The sequence below is a fragment of the Dama dama genome, chromosome 31, assembly GCF_033118175.1.
Source record: "Dama dama isolate Ldn47 chromosome 31, ASM3311817v1, whole genome shotgun sequence".
In the NCBI taxonomy this organism is placed as follows: Eukaryota; Metazoa; Chordata; class Mammalia; order Artiodactyla; family Cervidae; genus Dama; species Dama dama.
The window spans coordinates 21,733,044-21,753,883 of record NC_083711.1 but is presented as its reverse complement, the minus strand read 5'-3'; the positions used below and the strand labels follow the sequence as shown (position 1 = coordinate 21,753,883).

The 20,840-nt window shown below is 38.5% G+C and overlaps 1 pseudogene; it reads left to right on the top strand.

Moving 5' to 3' along the window:
* Nucleotides 1-13,728: 13,728 nt before the first annotated feature.
* On the top strand, nucleotides 13,729-15,304 carry LOC133050096 (ribosomal protein S6 kinase beta-1-like; annotated as a pseudogene).
* The last annotated feature ends 5,536 nt before the right edge of the window (nucleotides 15,305-20,840 follow it).

Here is a 20,840-nt window from a genome sequence, read left to right as displayed (position 1 = left end):
TTTGTTGGTTTATAGCCTGGGAATGTCTTTCTCAAAGACTTGAAGATTGTTTCTTTGAAATGTAATCATCAAGAGAGATAGCATCCCTAACTCCCAGTCTCTTTGGGAAGATAGGAACCTATTTCTGTGAGCATTTCACTCTGAGGTGTTAAACTACTTCCTATCATAAAGATACAATAAGTTTGTTTGTCTTTTGAATACAGCTAATTAATTCACACAAATGGAGACCCTCATAATAAGTCAAAGCTAAAATGAACTATGTGTGATAAATGGTACTGTTAATTCTCTGACTTGAGGACTAGTTATCACTTATCTTGAAAACCTGTAAGTAACAGGTCATATCTGCATGCTTGTGTAAAAGTGTGAAATTTATTTTTGTCTTTGAAAATTCTTAGCAAATTGCTTGTAATGAACATCACACTCTGGTTTAATTAATGTTTATTCAATAATAAATCTGTTCTTTTTCTCTACTACCTCTGCGGAAAGAATTTCTGGGTTGGGAGACTTTGTTTTTAATTCTGTTCCCCAACACTGTTTGGGACTGGGCAAAATTTGTTCTGTAATAATTTAGGATTGGTGGGCATAGGAAGAGAAAGGTTCTAAGTGAATCTTGAAAAGTAAAGGTTTGGAGGAGGAGCCAAGATGGCGGAGGAGTAGGACGGGGAGACCACTTTCTCTCCTACAAATTCATCAAAAGAATATCTGAATGCAGAGCAAACTTCACAAAACAACTTCTGATCGCTAGCTGAGGTCATCAGGCGCCCAGAAAAGCAGCCCATTGTCTTCGAAAGGAGGTAGGACAAAATATAAAAGATAAAAAGTGAGACAAAAGAGCTAAAGACGGAGATCCGTCCAGGGAAGCAAGTCTTTAGAGGATGTTTCCAGACACCGGGAAACCCTCGCACTGGCGGGCCTGGGGGAAGTGTTTGAATCTAGGAGGGCAACCTGACTGGGAGGGAAACAATAAATAAAACCCACAGATTACGTGCCTAAAAGCAACTCTCAGCAGAAAAGTGCCCCAGACACCCGCATCCGCCACCAGCAAGTGGGGGCGGCACGGAGAGGAGCGGGCGGCATTGTTTGGGGCAGGGTCCGGGCCTGAGTGCCCTGAGGACAGTCGGAGGGAGCTTTTGTGAGTTGCCAACTTGAACTGTGGGAGAGCAGGGAAGAGAGAGAAAATTAACCAGCCCGAGCACGCTGCCGGCCGTTCGCGGAACAGGGGGACCGAGAGAGTCCGGAGAGGGGCTCGCAGACTGCCGGCCGGCCCAGACCCGCCAGAGGCGGTGAGACACAGCGTGCAGGAACCCGACTGATGCGGGCGGGAACTGGGGCTGGGGACGCAGAGGGCAGAAGGCGCACGCACCCGACTGGCGCCGGCAGAAACCGAGATTGGGACCGTGGAAGGGAGTGGGCGCGCTGCACCCGGAGAGAGTGCGCCTGTCAAGCTCCTGGCTGCCTGGACCGCTCTGACGGGGAAGGCACAAGAGCGGACGCAGCCTTTTGTTCCGCGCTTTTGTGGAACACCCGAGGGCTGGAGCTGCGCACAGCGCGGCGCGCTCCATATAGAACAGCCGGGAGCCTGAGCAGCCAAGACCGAGAAAGCAGCGCCAGCCCCTCCCTGCAGCGCCAGCCCCTCCCAGCAGCGCCAGCCCCTCCCAGCAGCGCGACAGAGCTAGCAACCTGAATAAGAGTCCACCTCCGCCCGCCTGGGTCAGGGCGGAAATGAGGCTCTGAAGAAACCGGCAAACAGAAGCCAAATAAACAAAGGGAACCGCTTCAGGAGAGAGCGGTGCAACAGATTAAAATCCCTGTAGAAAACACCGACTACACCGGAAGAGGCCTGTAGATATCGAGAAGTGTAAGCTGGAACGAGGAGATATCTGAAACTGAGCCGAACCGACACTGACCGCAACAGCTCCAGAGAAATTCCTAGATATATTTTTACTTTTTTTTTTTTAATAAGAAAAAAATTTTTTTTAATTTTTTCTTTTTAATTTTTTCTCTTTTATTTTCCTTTAAAATTCCCTATTACTCCCCCATCACTCCTTAACTTTCATTTTCATAGATTTTTACGATTTTTTTAATTAGGGAAAATTCTTTTTTTTTCTTCTTCTTTTTTTCTCCTTTTTCTCTTCTATTTTCTATTTTTCTTTTTCTCTTATTTCTTTTAAAGTCCTCTAGTACTCCTCTACTACTCCTTAATTTTCATTTTCAATACACTATAACCTTACCAAAAAAAAAAGAGAAGCCCTATTTTTTAAACTGAAATTCATATATATTTTTGAAAATTTTTTTGTGTGTGTTTTGGTTTTTGTTTTTAATATAGTATTTTTAAGAGTCTAATCTCTACTCTAGATTTTTAATTTTTGTTTTTCAATATATGATATAAATTGTGAACATTTAAGAATCCAATATTCAGTTCCCATTTTTATTCAGGAGTGTGTTGATTACTCTCTCCCAATCTTGACTCTCCGTTTTCTACCTCAGAACACCTCTATTTCCTCCTTTCCCCTTCTCTTCCTAATCCAATTCGGTGAATCTTGGTGGGTGTCTGGGCTACAGAGAACACTCTGGGAACAGACAACTGCGTAGATCTGTCTCTCTCCACTTGAATCCCCCTTTTTCTCCTCCTGCTCATCTCTATCTCCCTCCTCCCTCTCCTCTTCTTCATGTAACTCTGTGAACCTCTCTGGGTGTCCCTAATGGGGGAGAATCTTTTCACCATTAACCTAGAAGTTTTATTATCAGTGCTGTGTAGTTGGAGAAGTCCTGAGACTACAGGAAGAATAAAACTGAAATCCAGAGGCAGGAGACTTAAGCCCAAAACCTGAGAACACCAGAAAACTCCTGACTACATGGAACTTTAAGTAATAAGTGACCGTCCAAAAGCCTCCATACCTACACTGAAACCAACCACCACCCAAGAGCCAATAAGTTTTAGAGCAAGACATACCAAGCAAATTCTCCAGCAACGCAGGAACATAGCCCTAAACGTCAACATACAGCCTGCCCAAGGTGACACCTAACACATAGACCCATCTCAAAACTCATTACTGAGCACTCCATTGCTCTCCAGAGAGAAGAAATCAAGTTCCACGCACCAGAACACTGACACAAACTTTCCTAACCAGGAAACCTTGACAAGCCAATCGTCTAACCCCACCCACTGGGAAAAACCTCCACAATAAAAAGGAACTACAGACCTCCAGAATACAAAAAGCCCAGTCCAGACACAGCAATCTAAACAAGATGAAAAGGCAGAGAAATACCCAACAGGTAAAGGAACATGAAAAATGCCCACCAAGTCAAGCAAAAGAGGAGGAGATAGGGAATCTACCTTAAAAAGAATTTAGAATAATGATAATAAAAATGATCCAAAACCTTGAAAACAAAATGGAGTTATAGATAAATAGCCTGGAGACAAAGATTGAAAAGATGCAAGATATGTTTAATAAAGACCTAGAAGAAATAAAAAAGAGTCAATTAAAAATGAATAATGCAATGAATGAGATCAAAAACACTCTGGAGGGAACCAAGAGTAGAATAACGGAGACAGAAGATAGGATAAGTGAGGTAGAAGATAAAATGGTGGAAATAAATGAAACAGAGAGGAAAAAAGAAAAAAGGATCAAAAGAAATGAGGACAACCTCAGGGACCTCTGGGACACTGTGAAATGCCCCAACATTCGAATCATAGGAATCCCAGAAGAAGAAGACAAAAAGAAAGGCCATGAGAAAATACTCGAGGAGATAATAGCTGAAAACTTCCCTAAAATGGGGAAGGAAATAGCCACCCAAGTCCAAGAAACCCAGAGAGTCCCAAACAGGGTAAACCCAAGGTGAAACACCCCAAGACACATATTAATCAAATTAACAAAGATCAAACACAAAGAACAAATATTAAAAGCAGCAAGGGAGAAACAACAAATAACACACAAAGGGATTCCCAAAAGGATAACAGCTGATCTATCAATAGAAACCCTCCAGGCCAGAAGGGAATGGCAAGACATACTGAAAGTAATGAAAGAGAATAACGTACAACCTAGATTACTGTACCGAGCAAGGATCTCATTCAGATATGAAGGAGAATTCAAAAGCTTTACAGACAAGCAAAAGCTGAGAGAATTCAGCACCACCAAACCAGCTCTTCAACAAATGTTAAAAGATCTTCTCTAGACAGGAAATGCAGAAAGGTTGTATAAACGTGAACCCAAAACAACAAAGTAAATGGCAACGGGACCACACCTATCAATAATTACCTTAAATGTAAATGGGTTGAATGCCCCAACCAAAAGACAAAGATTGGCTGAATGGATACAAAAACAAGACCCCTATATATGCTGTCTACAAGAGACCCACCTCAAAGCAAGAGACACATACAGACTAAAAGTGAAGGGCTGGAAAAAAAAATATTTCACTCAAACAGAAACCAAAAGAAAGCAGGAGTCGCAATACTCATATCAGATAAAATAGACTTTCAAATAAAGGATGTGAAAAGAGAGAAAGAAGGACACTACATAATGATCAAAGGATCAATCAAAGAAGAAGATATAACAATTATAAATATATATGCACCCAACATAGGAGCACCGCAATATGTGCGGCAAATGCTAACGAGTATGAAAGAGGAAATTAATACTAACACAATAATAGTGGGAGACTTTAATAACCCACTCACAACTATGGATAGATCAACTAAACTGAAAATTAACAAGGAAACACAAACTTTGAGTGACACAATGGACCAGCTAGACCTAATTGATATCTATAGGACATTTCACCCCAAAACAATCAACTTCACCTTTTTCTCAAGTGCACACGGAACCTTCTCCAGAGTAGATCACATCCTGGGCCATAAATCTGGTCTTGGAAAATTCAAAAAAATTGAAATCATTCCAGTCATCTTTTCTGACCACAGTGCAGTAAGATTAGATTTCAATTACAGGGAAAAAATTGTTAAAAATTCAAACATATGGAGACTAAATAACACGCTTCTGAATAACCAACAAATCAGAGAAGAAATCAAAAAAGAAATCAAAATATGCATAGAAATGAATGAAAATGAAAACACAACAACCCAAAACCTATGGGATACTGTAAAAGCAGTGCTAAGGGGAAGATTTATAGCATTACAGGCTCACATCAAGAAACAAGAAAAAAGCCAAATAAATAACCTAACTCTACACCTAAAGCAATAAGAGAAGGAAGAAATGAAGAACCCCAGGGTTAGCAGAAGGAAAGAAATCTTAAAACTTAGGGCAGAAATAAATGCAAAAAAAACTAAAGAGACCATAGGAAAAATCAACAAAGCTAAAACTGGTTTTTTGAAAAAATAAACAAAATTGACAAACCATTAGCAAGACTCATTAAGAAGCAAAGAGAGAAGAACCAAATTAACAAAATTAGAAATGAAAATGGAGAGATCACAACAGACAACACTGAAATACAAAGGATCATAAGAGACTACTACCAGCAGCTCTATGCCAATAAAATGGACAACTTGGATGAAATGGAAAAATTCTTAGAAAAGTATAACCTTCCAAAACTGAACCAGGAAGAAATAGATCTTAACAGACCCATCACAAGCAAGGAAATCGAAACTGTAATCAAAAATCTTCCAAAAACAAAAGCCCAGGACCAGATGGCTTCACAGCTGAATTCTACCAAAAATTTAGAGAAGAGCTAACACCTATCTTACTCAAACTCTTCCAGAAAATTGCAGAGGAAGGTAAACTTCCAAACTCATTCTATGAGGCCAACATCACCCTAATTCCAAAACCAGACAAAGATGCCACAAAAAAAGAAAACTACAGGCCAATATCACTGATGAACATAGATGCAAAAATCCTTAACAAAACTCTAGCAAACAGAATCCAACAACATATTAAAAAAATCATACACCACGACCAAGTGGGCTTTATCCCAGGAATGCAAGGATTCTTTAATATCTGCAAATCAATCAATGTAATACACCACATTAACAAATTGAAACATAAAAACCATATGATTATCTCAATAGATGCAGAGAAAGCCTTTGACAAAATTCAACAGCCATTCATGATTAAAACTCTCCAGAAAGCAGGAATAGAAGGAACATACCTCAACATAATAAAAGCTATATATGACAAACCCACAGCAAGTATCACCCTCAATGGTGAAAAATTGAAAGCATTTCCCCTGAAATCAGGAACAAGACAAGGGTGCCCACTCTCACCACTACTATTCAACATAGTGTTGGAAGTTTTGGCCACAGCAATCAGAGCAGAAAAAGAAGTAAAAGGAATCCAGATAGGAAAAGAAGAAGTGAAACTCTCACTTTTTTGCAGATGACATGATCCTCTACATAGAAAACCCTAAAGACTCTTCCAGAAAATTACTAGAGCTAATCAATGAATATAGTAAAGTTGCAGGATATAAAATTAACACACAGAAATCCCTTGCATTCCTATATAATAACAGTGAAAAAACAGAAAGAGAAATTAAGGAAACAATACCATTCACCATTGCAACAAAAAGAATAAAATACTTAGGAGTATATCTACCTAAAGAAACAAAAGACCTATACATAGAAAACTATAAAACACTGATGAAAGAAATCAAAGAGGACACAAACAGATGGAGAAACATACCGCATTCATGGATTGGAAGAATCAATATTGTCAAAATGGCTATTCTACCCAAAGCAATCTATAGATTCAATGCAATCCCTATCAAGCTACCAACGGTATTTTTCACAGAACTAGAACAAATAATTTCACAATTTGTATGGAAATACAAAAAACCTCGAATAGCCAAAGTAATCTTGAGAAAGAAGAATGGAACTGGAGGAATCAACCTGCCTGACTTCAGACTATACTACAAAGCCACAGTCATCAAGACAGTATGGTACTGGCACAAAGACAGAAATATAGATCAATGGAACAGAATAGAAAGCCCAGAGATAAATCCACGAACCTATGGACACCTTATCTTTGACAAAGGAGGCAAGGATATACAATGGAAAAAAGACAACCTCTTTAACAAGTGGTGCTGGGAAAACTGGTCAACCACTTGTAAAAGAATGAAACTAGAACACTTTCTAACACCATACACAAAAATAAACTCAAAATGGATTAAAGATCTAAATGTAAGACCAGAAACTATAAAACTCATAGAGGAGAACATAGGCAAAACACTCTCCGACATAAATCACAGCAAGATCCTCTATGACCCACCTCCTAGAATATTGGAAATAAAAGCACAACTAAACAAATGGGACCTAATGAAACTTAAAAGCTTTTGCACAACAAAGGAAACTATAAGTAAGGTGAAAAGACAGCCCTCAGATTGGAAGAAAATAATAGCAAATGAAGCAACAGACAAAGGATTAATCTCAAAAATATACAAGCAACACCTGCAGCTCAATTCCAGAAAAATAAATGACCCAATCAAAAAAATGGGCCAAAGAACTAAACAGACATTTCTCCAAAGAAGACATACAGATGGCTAATAAACACATGAAAACATGCTCAACATCACTCATTATTAGAGAAATGCAAATCAAAACCACAATGAGGTACCATTACACACCAGTCAGGATGGCTGCTATCCAAAAGTCTACAAGCAATAAATGCTGGAGAGGGTGTGGAGAAAAGGGAACCCTCTTACACTGTTGGTGGGAATGCAAACTAGTACAGCCGCTATGGAGAACAGTGTGGAGATTTCTTAAAAAACTGGAAATAGAACTGCCATATGACCCAGCAATCCCACTTCTGGGCATACACACTGAGGAAACCAGATCTGAAAGAGACACGTGCACCCCAGTGTTCATCGCAGCACTGTTTATAATAGCCAGGACATGGAAGCAACCTAGATGCCCATCAGCAGATGAATGGATAAGGAAGCTGTGGTACATATACACCAGGGAATATTACTCAGCCGTTAAAAAGAATTCATTTGAACCGGTTCTAATGAGATGGATGAAACAGGAGCCCATTATACAGAGTGAAGTAAGCCAGAAAGATAAAGATCATTACAGCATACTAACACATATATATGGAATTTAGGAAGATGGTAACGACAACCCTATATGCAAAACAGAAAAAGAGACACAGAAGTACAGAACAGATTTTTGAACTCTGTGGGAAAAGGTGAGGGTGGAATGTTGTGAAAGAACAGCATGTATATTATCTATGGTGAAACAGGTCACCAGCCCAGGTGGGATGCATGAGACAAGTGCTCGAGCCTGGTGCACTGGGAAGACCCAGAGGAATCGGGTGGAGAGGGAGGTGGGAGGGGGGATCGGGATGGGGAATACGTGTAAATCTATTGCTGATTCATGTCAATGTATGACAAAACCCACTGAAAAAATAAATTAATTAATTAATTTAAAAAAAAAAAAAGAAGAAAAGTAAAGGTTTGTTTGTTCAGCTAAACAGAGCATTATTATTCTGAGAAGGAGCTATGGGTAAGTAGACTAGTCCGTTGTTCAGATAAACAGACATTTAGTACGTTCCTAAAGCAATGAATAAAATTACTATAACTTCATTTCCATGGGTAAATTTTTTCTGGAGTATTCAATTCATGTTAATTGCAGGCAATAGAATATTAAATTCATGTTAGTGTAAAAAACAAGCTGTGGGGCTGTAAATGGTCTTAATTCTCTTGTGGAAAATTGCCATTTCAATGATATAAACCAACTGTTGGTGTTCGGAGTAAAGAGGCATCATATTTCAGTTGTGACAAGAGAAGTCATGTTCATGATTCTTAGAATTCATGACTGCTTGAAGACAAGAAAGAATTTCAATAAAAGGGCAAGAGTAGGAAAGATGTTCTAGCTAGGATTGATTGAATAGGATATGGAACTATCATCTTGGGAAAAGCAAGGGAACCTGAATATGTAGCTCCATTGATAAGTAGCCAGAGATGCGGCTGAGAGAAAAATAGGGGAGAGATTCAGAGGAACTGAGGATTGACCTTGGGACTTTGGTTTCTACTTGGTAGGAATCAGGGAAAGAAAATCAAATTCATCACTGATTTAATAAAGACATATCAATTCAGTGATATCTCTAGAGAAAATATAATAGCTAGAATGTTTCAGAAACAAGATATATTATTATTATTGACTTTAATTATCCAGTATCAAAGATGTCTGGGGACTTCCCTCGCAGTCCAGCAGTTAAGACTTTGCCTTCCATTTCAGGTCATGCAGGTCTGATCCCTGGTTGGGGAGCTAAGATCCCACATGCCCTGAACAAAAAATAAAATAAACATATAACAGAAGCAATATTGTAACAAATTCAATAAAAGGAACTGCAGTTTTAAAAAATCTTTAAAAAGAGCATTCATTTATTTAAAAAAATAAAAACATTAAAAAAATGTCTGGAGCAGTTGGTTCAAAGGTTATATTGAATGTAACTCAGTTTATCAACCATCCTAGATCATCTTCATAGTATTCTTTTGTTCAGAAAATAACAATCCTACAGATCAGGCATCACATACTCACATGACCAGGTCCAATCCAGGAAATAAAAAGGTCACTTTCTCTTAGTCATTTTTATTTTTCTTTTTTTTTAATCAGGAAGATATACCTTTCAGGAAATCCTCCAGAAGACTTCAGATCAGATCAGAGTGGACAAGATTAGGAAACATACTCACAATCTTGTTGCAAGGAAGGAATATGAAAGTAGGTGGAAAGAAGGAAGAGGGAAAAATTACTCTGGTACAGTTTTCAATTTACATTATATAAAGCTTCAAAAATGAAAAATAAATATCTATTTTGCTTCTAGAACTGACACAAGTGATAGATAATTTAATGGTACAGTTAAGATAAGATAAAAACAAATGATAATACATAAAATGTCAGGGGACTCGTGATACTAGGTTAACTATTTAGAAAACAATCAAGGTATAACCCAGTCTCATGTTATATTGTGGTGTACATTCCAGAACATCAGAGTAATTAATTGTGAAAAAATGAAACTATAAACTAGACATGAGAATGTTTTTTTGAGATCAGATTATATCAAAGCATAAAAGCAGTAGTGCAAAGGGAAAGAGATCATAAATAAAAAGTATATAGTAAAAACTTCATGACAAAAATAAAGCATCAGAAAAAATTGTACAAAAAAATGCTTTCAAAATATTTGCCTTTTATGAATGTTTATGTATGATTATTAATTTAGAAAGTTTTTACTGAATGATTTTTAAAACACATATAAATGATGCCTAAATGGGTAAAGAGCAGAAAGAGAAAAAATGTATAAGGAAAAAAATGTGAGAAGAAAGTTACCAATAATCAAGAATTGCAAATTTGAGCACAGTAGTACTTCCTACCATATGTCAAAATAGGATAAAACTGAGTATATAAGAGATGTTAAGAATGTTGGAAAATTAGTCTTTCATATTTCTTCAGATGAAGTAAACAATGAAAACATACCTCATTTGTAAAAGATGTTTGGTAATATGTATATCAAGATATAAAAATCTGTTTTTAACTTAGTATTATGGATTATAGATATTGAGTAATCCTGTTGTGAAAGTACTGTTTTGTACATGTGATATATAGTAAGCGGTGGCATTTGGACAAACCTATTGAATAGGAAATGCCAAAGAATGCTCAAACTACTGCACACTTGCACTCATCTCACATGCTAGTAAAGTAATGCTCAAAATTCTCCAAGCCAGGCTTCAGCAATACATGAACCATGAACTTCCAGAAGTTCAAACTGGTTTTAGAAAAGGCATAGGAACCAGAGATCAAATTGCCAACGTCCACTGTATCATCAAAAAAGCAAGAGTTCCAGAAAAACATCTATTTCTGGTATATTGACTCTGCCAAAGCCTTTGACTGTGTGGATCACAATAAACTGTGGAAAATTCTGAAAGAAATGGGAATACCAGACTACCTGACCTGCCTCTTGAAAAGCCTGTATGCAGGTCAGGAAGTAACAGTTAGAACTGGACATGAAACAACAGACTGGTTCCAAATAGGAAAAGGAGTATGTCAAGGCTGTATATTGTCACCCTGCTTATTTAACTTATATGCAGAGTACATCATGAGAAATGCTGGGCTGGAAGAAGCACAAGCTGGAATCAAGATTTCCGGGTGAAATATCAATAACCTCAGATATGCAGATGACACCATCCTATGGCAGAGAGTGAAGAGGAACTAAAAAGCCTCTTGATGAAATTGAAAGAGGAGGGTGAGAAAGTTGGCTTAAAGCTCAACATTCAGAAAACTAAGATCATGACATCTGGTCCCCATCACTTCATGGCAAATAGATGGGGAAACAGTGGAAACAGTTGTCAGACTTTATTTTTGGGGGCTCCAAAATCACTGCAGATGGTGATTGCAGCCATGAAATTAAAAGACACATACTCCTTGGAAGGAAAGTTATGACCAACCTGGATAGCATATTAAAAAGCTGAGACATTACTTTGCCAACGAAGGTCTGTCTGGTCAAGGCTATGGTTTTTCCAGTGGTCATGTATGGATGTGAGAGTTGGACTGTGAAGAAAGCTGAGCACCGAAAAATTGATGCTTTTGAACTATGGTGTTGGAGAAGACTCTTGAGAGTCTCTTAGACTGCAAGGAGATCCAATCAGTCCATCCTAGAGATCAGTCCTGGGTGTTCATTGGAAGGACTGATGCTGAAGCTGAAACTCCAATACTTTGGCCACCTCATGCGAAGAGTTGACTCATTGGAAAAGACCCTGATGCTGGGAGGGATTGGGGGCAGGAGGAGAAGGGGACAACAGAGGATGAGATGACTGGATGGCATCACTGACTCGATGGACATGAGTTTGAGTAAATTCCAGGAGTTGGTAATGGACAGGGAGGCCTGGTGTGCTGCGGTTCATGGGGTCGCAAATAGTCGGACACAACTCAGCGACTGAACTGAACTGACGGAGTAGGAAAGATATTAACCTTTTCTACAGATGAGAAAAATACATCCCTGTGGGATGAAATAAGCTCAGGCTTTGGGCCAGATTTCAAAACTGTGGTGTCTGTCTCAACAGGTCACACACAATTATCACATACCTTGTTTCTCTCCTTTAAATAATCTTACATAAAGAAACATATAAGAGGAACTCAAGAGCCTCTTGATGAAAGTAAAAGAGGAGAGTGGAAAAGTTGGCTTAAAATCAATATTCAGAAAACTAAGATCATGGAATCCGGTCCCGTCACTTCATGGCAAATATATGGGGAAATAAAGGAGCAGTGAGAGACTTTTATTTTTGGAGGCTCCAAAATCACTGCAGATGGTGACTGCAGCCATGAAATCAAAAGATGTTTGCTCCTTGAGAGAAAAGCTATGACCAAACCAGACAGCATATTAAAAAGCAGAAACATTACTTTGCCAACAAAGGTCTGTCTAGTCAAAGCTATGGTTTTTCCAGTAGTCACTTATGGGTGTGAGAGTTGGACGATAAAGAAAGCTGAGGGCCAAAGAATTGATGCTTTTAAACTGTGGTGTTGAAGAAGACACTTGAGAGTCCCTTGGACTTCAAGGAGATTAAACAAGTCAATTCTAAGGGAAATCAGTCCTTAATATTCATTTGAAGGACTGGTGCCAAAGCTAAAACTCAAATACTTTGGCCACCTGATGCAAAGAACTGACTCATTGGAAAAGACACGGATTCTGAGAAAGGTTGAAGGCAGGAGGAGAACGGAACGACAGAGGATGAAATGGTTGGATGGCATCACCGACTCAATGGACAAGAGTTTAAACAAGTTCTGGGAATTGGTGATGGACAAAGAAGCCTGGAATGCTACAGTCCATGGGATCACAAAAAGCCAAACACACCTGAGTGACTGAACTGAACTAAGCGTAAAGAAATAAAGGAATTATAAAGGTGTATGTGAATACATTTGCATAAATACTTTTTAAGTAGTTACAACTTTCATATGAAATAAGCATCCAAACAGGAATTTTGCTAAAAATGTTTACATTTCTCAAAATTTGCAGTGATGATTTTTTGCTTCTGGTGGGCAATTAGACACACTCATATTCTTTACTTTAGAGATTTTTAAGTAAATGACAAAATTTGTGTTCTGAAAATGTCTCATCTGTGGTCATTTTATTTTAATTTGAGTAACAGTTTGGCAAATTCTTGACTATCTGGAGAAGCATGGATTTCTGGGACAGAGGACATAGGCTTCAGGTAGAATGGAGTGTTCAGATTGTAGGACTGCTTGCAGACTGTCTTACTTTCCACCTTCTTCCTGTCTCCCATAAAGAAAGTGAAAGTGTCGGTTGCTCATTCGTGTCCGACTCTTTGCAACCTCTGGACTGAATCCCACAAGGCTCATCTGTCCATGGGATTCTCCAGGCAAGAATACTCACAGTGGGTTGTCATTCCCTTCTCCAGGGGATCTTCCCAACCCAGGGGTTGAACCCAGGTCTCCTGCATTGCAGCTGGATTCTTTACCATCTGAGCCACCCTATTTCCCATTGACAGCCAAAATATTCCATTGCAAAGTGATATGTTTGTGCTTTATTCTATGTTGTATGTTGTATGTTGTCATACTTCAAGTAGGGATCATGGACTGAACCTGTTTTTCTGTCTAGTCTGTTCTTCAGTCTCTGTGTTAAGTTTACCTTCTCTTAGCCAAGGGATAGATGGTATAAATATAAATAGATAGACTAATAGATGATAGATAGATAGATGATAGGCCATATAGCTTGTAATGGCTACAAAGGTGGAGGGTTCAAGCCCTCGAGGTCATAAAGGATCTGGGATGGCTTCTACCTAGCACCAGACTTCTGAAACAGGGAAACTGAGGACATGTCAGGAGTGTCTGAAATAGCCTGGACCAGCCAGAGGATATAGGCACTGAGAATGAGCTAAAGGAGGGAGATCAGTTAAATGAAAGCATGAACTATGGGGTAGTTGGACCATATGCCCTTGGCATGGAGTGTTGTGAGAAACTTGAAATCTCAGAAACTATTGTGGACAGTGGGCCAGAAAAATTCTGGCCAGGATATTTTGAGTTACATTAGTACTTGGTATAGGGACCTATGAAAGGTTTTTCAGGTATGAAAAGTAAAAGAAGCAAAAACCCAGAAAATATTTGACATGAAGGTGCTTAAGAAGACAATGAGAGTAACAACAACAACAACAAAAGAGGTGCTAAAGATACAGTTCATACAAAAATCAGGATGGAATATTCCGGAGAAAGTAAAGCATCTCTTCATTGTGGATTTAATTTATGCTTTTCTGACTGGTGGAGAATTCTACTTCATCCTTGAGTATCTCAGCAGAGGAGAATTATTTATGCAGTTAGAAAAAAGAGGAAATATTTATGTACAACACAACGTGCTTTACTGGCAGAAATCCCCATGGCTTTTGGACACTTACATCAAAAAGTGACTATCTACATACACCTGAAGCCAGAGAAAGTCATACTTATTCACAAGGTCATGGAAACCAAGAATTTGGACTGTTCAAAAAATGTATTCATGATGGAACAGTCACACGCACATTTTGTGGAACAGTAGTATAGAGACTCCTGAAATATTGATAAGAAGTGGCCATAGTAGAGCTGGGGATTGGTAGAGTTGAGGAGCATTAATATAAGACAGGTTGACTGGAGCACCTCCTTAACTTGGGAGAAGAGAAAGAAATGTCCTCAGGTGTAAACTCAATTTGCCTCCTTACCTCACACAGGAAGCCAGAGATCTGATTAAAAAGCCACTGAAAAGAAATGCTGCTTCTTGTCTTGGAGCTGGTCTTGGAGATGTTAGAGAAGTTCAAGCTCATCCATTCTTCATATGCATTAACTGGGCAAGAATTGCTGACTGTAAGGAGGAGCTCCTCCACCCCTCACCCCACTACACCCCACCCCCACCCCCTGCCTTTAAACTGCTGTTGCAATCTGAAGAGGATGTGAATCAAAGTTTACACACCAAACACCTACCTGTTGACAGCCCTGGAGACTCCGAGTTCAGTGAGATTGCCAACCACCTAGAAATGAGGCATGTTTTGTATATGTGGCTCCATCTGTCCTTGAAAACGTGGAAGAAAAGCTTTCCTCTGAATTAAAAATCCAGACACCTTGAAAATGTGTTGACAACCCACGGACACCCATCGGTCCCACCACATTTCTGGGGATTTTGGGGGAAGAGGTGCTACATCTAACACAGCAAATACTCAGCCACCTGTGGAATAGTCAATGGAAGCAAGCAGAATAGAGCAGATGAATGTACCATGAGTGAGGAAGTGCCACTTCCAAAATGATCTCCAAACTGCTACACATTACAAAACAAAAGTTTTTCCCATGATCTTCAAACAACCAGAGTACCTGCATATGAATCTATGACAGAGCAAGGCTTTTAATTGAATTTAGGGCAAAAAAGTGGGGAGGGGAGAAGTGAGTATCCTTCTAGGTGAAGCAGGAAGACAGCCTTGAAGAGTCAATGTCATTACATAAAATACTTCAGATGGGAAAAATAAACCTGGGTTTTTAAAAATCAATCAGCAATGCAAAGGAACTGAAGTGAAATAGTATTTCAAAACTCTTCTGCCTATAATGCAGTAGACCCAAATTCAATCCCTGGTTGGGGAATATCCCCTGGAGAAGGGAATGGCAACGTATTCCAGTATTCTTGCCTTGATAATCCCTTGCACAGAGGAGCCTGGTGGGCTACAGTTCATGGGGTCATAAAGAGTCGGACACAATAGAGTGTCTAACAAGAAGGGAGGCACATCCATCAGTTGACTCCTAACAACATCTTTCAACCTTATCAAGGATTTTTATGTTGATGACTTGAAACTGGCAGTGTTAAGGGTATAGTGTAACTTCTGTATCACTATCAGGCTCTGGAAAAGAGTTATGTTTTCATTACGCAAAGTATGAAATCACCTGTAATACTTGCAACTAAGGAAAATTAGCATGAAAACTTTGTTAAGTTTTTTCCAGTAACATGGAATTAAAGACAAAAGAAACTTATCAATTGATATTATATGTGTAAACAACCTAAAAGGTGCAAGTCAAGTTTTGAGACCTCACTGAGAACTATAGTTCAGAAGACAGCCTCTCAGGATATAGGTGATGATGAAGACTCCTATTTTTTTTTCTGTGTGAATATTTTAAATACAAAAGAAAAATAATGTTTACTAATATAAAAAGAGAAAGTGAAAGACAATTTATGGGCTTGATTTTTTTCAAGAAAAAGTTTTCAAGAGTATTTAGTCTTAAGAGAAACATTCATGGCATTTAAGCTTTAAAATGATACAAAATCTACCTATATATAATATTTCCATTTAATACTATTCAGTATATAAATGCATATATACACAATGTGTATTTGGAAATTTTCTTACACTAAAATCTAATCTATAGAAACAAATTTGTTAACTCATTTCATTTTGCCAAGGAGCTGACCTACCAGGTAACAGAAATACACAAATACAGGAATGAATAAATGAATGAATGGATGAGTGAATGAATAATCAAATAAGTCAAGAGATTTTAAGCTAATCTACTTTTAAAACTAGGCCAGTTTAATAATTAAAACCATAGGTAATTCTTATTATAAGCATAAAAGCAATTAGCTACTTGAATATTTGTCATTCCTTTCAGCACAGTTCTAAGATGGGTTTTGGGGTAGGTGGGAGAGCCTATATAGCCTCAAAATACTGGCAGTGAATTCTGACTCTTCAACATTTTGAGCAGTCCATAATGGTAAATGTTTTAAAATAAGCTACCTGGAATTTAAATGAATGAATGAATGCACATGTTCCTGCTCTAATTGGTGGCACTTGTCAATTTCCACAGTGTAAACACTCCAATGACTGCATCTTGAATTACCATTGTATAGGAAGAGCTGTGAATAACTGGCCCTAGGAAGCCAGTAGGAGCCTGTTTCATAATCCATTGTTTCTGAGACAATGACGGTCCCATGGACATGGCTCCTCCAGCTTGTATTCCTTGGAGGCTATTGTAACATACTCTGTTCTCTGTATGCTTGCTCAGGACCCAGATATTAGGTCTCACCTGTGTCCTGTTGGAACTCTAGACCTGGGGTTGGAGAACTTTTTCTTAAAGGGACAAAGAGTAAATCTTTCAGCCTTGTAAGTGCTTGATCTCTGTTGCAACAAACTCAACTCAGCCACTGAAGCTCAGAGACATAGACAACAGGTAAACGACAGACATGTCTGTGTGCCAATAAATTTTCTCTTATGAAAACAGGCAGCAGTGCTGCGGACCACGTGTTTTTGTCCCTGCCCATGAAGTCCTGACAGTCTGCAGCACCCAGCACCCAGGTCTCTGCCTGAAGCTACGATGCTGAGCCTGCCTGCAGGCCGGCAGTGAACAGTTATCACATCCGTGTGCATAGCTGGGGCATACACCCACAGTCCCCATGCCTGCATCCTCAGATCAGCTTACTAACAGCAGGCCAGGATGGGGAAGGAGAAACAGGAATTTTTGTCACTTACCTCCCCTCTGTTTCCTTCTTTTTTTTTTTTTTTTTTTTCTCCTCTTAATCCTCACTAGAAGGCAAAGGCATTATTTTGGTCATGTCACGTAATCCTTTACTGAAGAATAAACATCCCTTAGCCCACCTGATTGGCATAGACTTCATTCCACACTGGAATTTGTTTTCCTTCAGACCAACTGTTAAGAATTTAAAATTATTTTTATTTATTTATTTTGTATCGACATATACTTGATTTGTGTGCTGTGTGCAGCCATGTATGACTCTTTGTGATCCCATGGGCTATAGCCTGCCAGGCGCCTCTGTCCATGGGATTCTCCAGGTAAGAACACTGGAGTGGGTTGCCATTTCCTACTCCAGGGGATCTTCCTGACCCAGCGATTGAACCCATTGGCAGGCAGATTCTTTACCACTGGGTGACCTGAGAAGCTGGACTTACAGTGTTGTTTATTCCTGTTATGCAGCATGGTGATTCAGTTATATAGACATTTACATTCTTTTTTAGTATTTTCCATTTTAGTTTATCATAGGATCTTTTTTTCCCCCCTTTGGAGAATATTGCTTTGAAATCCCCCCCCCTCTCTTTTTTTTTTTGTCTAAACATGCATTTCAAACCCACCGTCTTACCCACTGCCTTACCCACTGTCTGCTGCTGTTGCTGCTGCTAAGTCACTTCAGTCGTGTCCGACTCTGTGCGACTCTATAGACGGCAGCCCAACAGGCTCCCCCGTCCCTGGGATTCTCCAGGCAAGAACACTGGAGTGGGTTGCCATTTCCTTCTCCAATGCATGAAAGTGAAAAGTGAAAGTGAAGTCACTCAGTCGTGTCCAACTCTTCTACTACCCCCCAAACTCTGAATGATATCCTCATGATTCAGGATATAATTTAAAAGAGACATTAAAGTACATTTGAGTCATTTCTATTAAGTGGATGTATTAGTATTAGGCAAAAATCAAGATAACCATAATACGTGTGTTAAGCAACTTTCTAAAAATTACACAAAAATATTTTAAATCAGAATCATTAAAATCTTCAAATATTTCAAACTGAAGACCCTATGGGGAGCCTATAAAAATATTCTACAAGTTGCAAAATGTTGGGGCTTTCCTGATGGCTCAGTGAGTAGAGAATCCACCTGCAATGCAGGAGATGCTGTTTCAATCCCTGGGTCTGGAAGATCCCCTGGAGAAGGAAATGGCAACCCACTCTCGTATTCTTGCCTGGAAAATTCTATGGACAGAGGAGACTGGTGGGCTACAGTCCATGGGGTTTCAAAGAGTTGGGCATGACTGTGACTGAGCACATGGCAAAATGTTATTTTCATGAAGATTAAGTGAAAATTGAGATGACAGACCAATTGGCAAATAAGGAAGGAAAGAGGTGGTACAGCAAATGATAGACTCCCATGCCAAAGTCTGCCTAAGTGTTTCAGCCGCAGACAAGGGGGAATAGCTGGGTAATAGGAATGTTGTGCCAGATGTTCCAATTTCCATGAACCTAAACTAATCACCCACTCTGGTTTCAGTCTATGGGAAAAAAAAAAGTTCTTTCAAAAACATTAGGATTTGTGTTACATAAAATACCAGTTCTTTCTAATTCCTATTGTTAGACCTCTTACTAAAAGTCAGAAGAGATTAGAAATATGCTATTTGAATTTTTCCATTTAAATGTTACTTTACACAATTAGACCAATGCACTTTCTTATTTTATGGAACTTGATATCCACATTTGAAAAGGGTTCCAAGGGACAGTGAAGAGGAATAAAGATGTGGAAGAAAATCTTCAGATAGGCTTCTGCAGTTTAATTTTGTATTGGATAATTTCCAGAATCTAGTTTTATTTGTCTGTATTTTAGTTGCAAAGTGACATTACATTTTATCCATGTGGAACACATTTAAAAACAATATTCTCCTTTAAAACAGTAAGAGATACATAGTATTGCATGCCTCATTGATAGATGAACATGATTAAGGAAATGAAAATTGCCCATGCCTAAATAATTCTTTAAAAGTGTGCCATTAGAAATATCAGAAGATGACAAGTTGTAATTATTACCTTTTATAAAATATCACTATATTTAGAAAAATAAATATACTGGAGTGCGATAGCCATTAGTTTTAGAGACAAGAAAGTAAAGCTAATGCTAATACAATATATGTTTATAGATTTTTTAACTAGATATTTTCTTAATTAACTTTATTAATGACAAGTTTGGATTAGAACAACTAATCTTTTTATTTCAAATGATTTTCTTTGATTTATGCCATTGTTTTAAGACCAGAGATAAAAGTAACTTCCTTTGAAATATCAATATCAATAAATAATGTTACCACTTATTAGCATCATATTAAATGAAGGAAGAAACAGATAAATGCAACGTTAACAATTCAAAGATGCTACACAGCTCATCTATGCACATTTTCTTGACTTAAAGTTGAGAAAATTCAGACATTTATCTGCTCTCAACTCACAAATACTAACAAAAATAGATACAGTTCATGATTTTAGAATATACAGATGAAGGAGCTGAGGTGTATAGGAAGATAATGAATGTCAGGGGTAATATAAAGCCAGGACTACTTATCAACTGACATTGGTCAAAAGGAAGTTAGAATGGGGGTTGCCAGGGCTGAGGGGTGGAAGAAACAGGGAAATGACTGTCAAAGAATCAAACATTTATTAAACTGTATGGATGTCTTTCTTATTTTGCCTGTTGTGTATAGTAAATTTAATCATATGATGTAAAAATGGCTATATTCAAATAGACAAGAATATCTTCATAAATCCTGCTTGAGACAAATGAATGTTACTCATTGCTAGCCATGTTAGCTGTATCAAGGCCAGAAAAGAACTGGATTTGGGGTCTGGACATGTAAATTCAAGGGTAAGTCTATTATTTAGCAGCTTTGTGAGTCTGAGTGAGACATTTAATGACTTTAGGCAGAAGGGTATGGTCAGATGCATGGATGGGAGGCTCCCGAAGGAATGGAAGGGCTCCTGCAAGTGATCTAGAAAGTACGTACAGTACAGAGGAGATAATATATCTTTTTTTTTTTTCTATTCCAGTATTTCTGTGTGGAACCAACCACAGACTCTTTTAACCAATGGTAAACTATTAAGAGTGGTGGGGACTGTGACAAACCAACCCAAACAACAGATTAAAGAGTGTAGTTTTTCACTCAACTCAAAGTGATTCTTGACATATAGGAATGCAGTCCTAGTTTTGCCAGAACTCCCAGTTTATCTTTTGTTGCTGGTTTTGATTTTTAGAAGCCTGAAATTTGCATGTTTTTTCAGTGAAATGTCACACAGACCCACACAGACATATATGCAGTTAATAAAAAAGTTTTGCCGCACTGGTGTGGGTCAAACAAAACAAGTCTTTAAGCCAGATCTGCTCTATGGCTATAGTTCAAA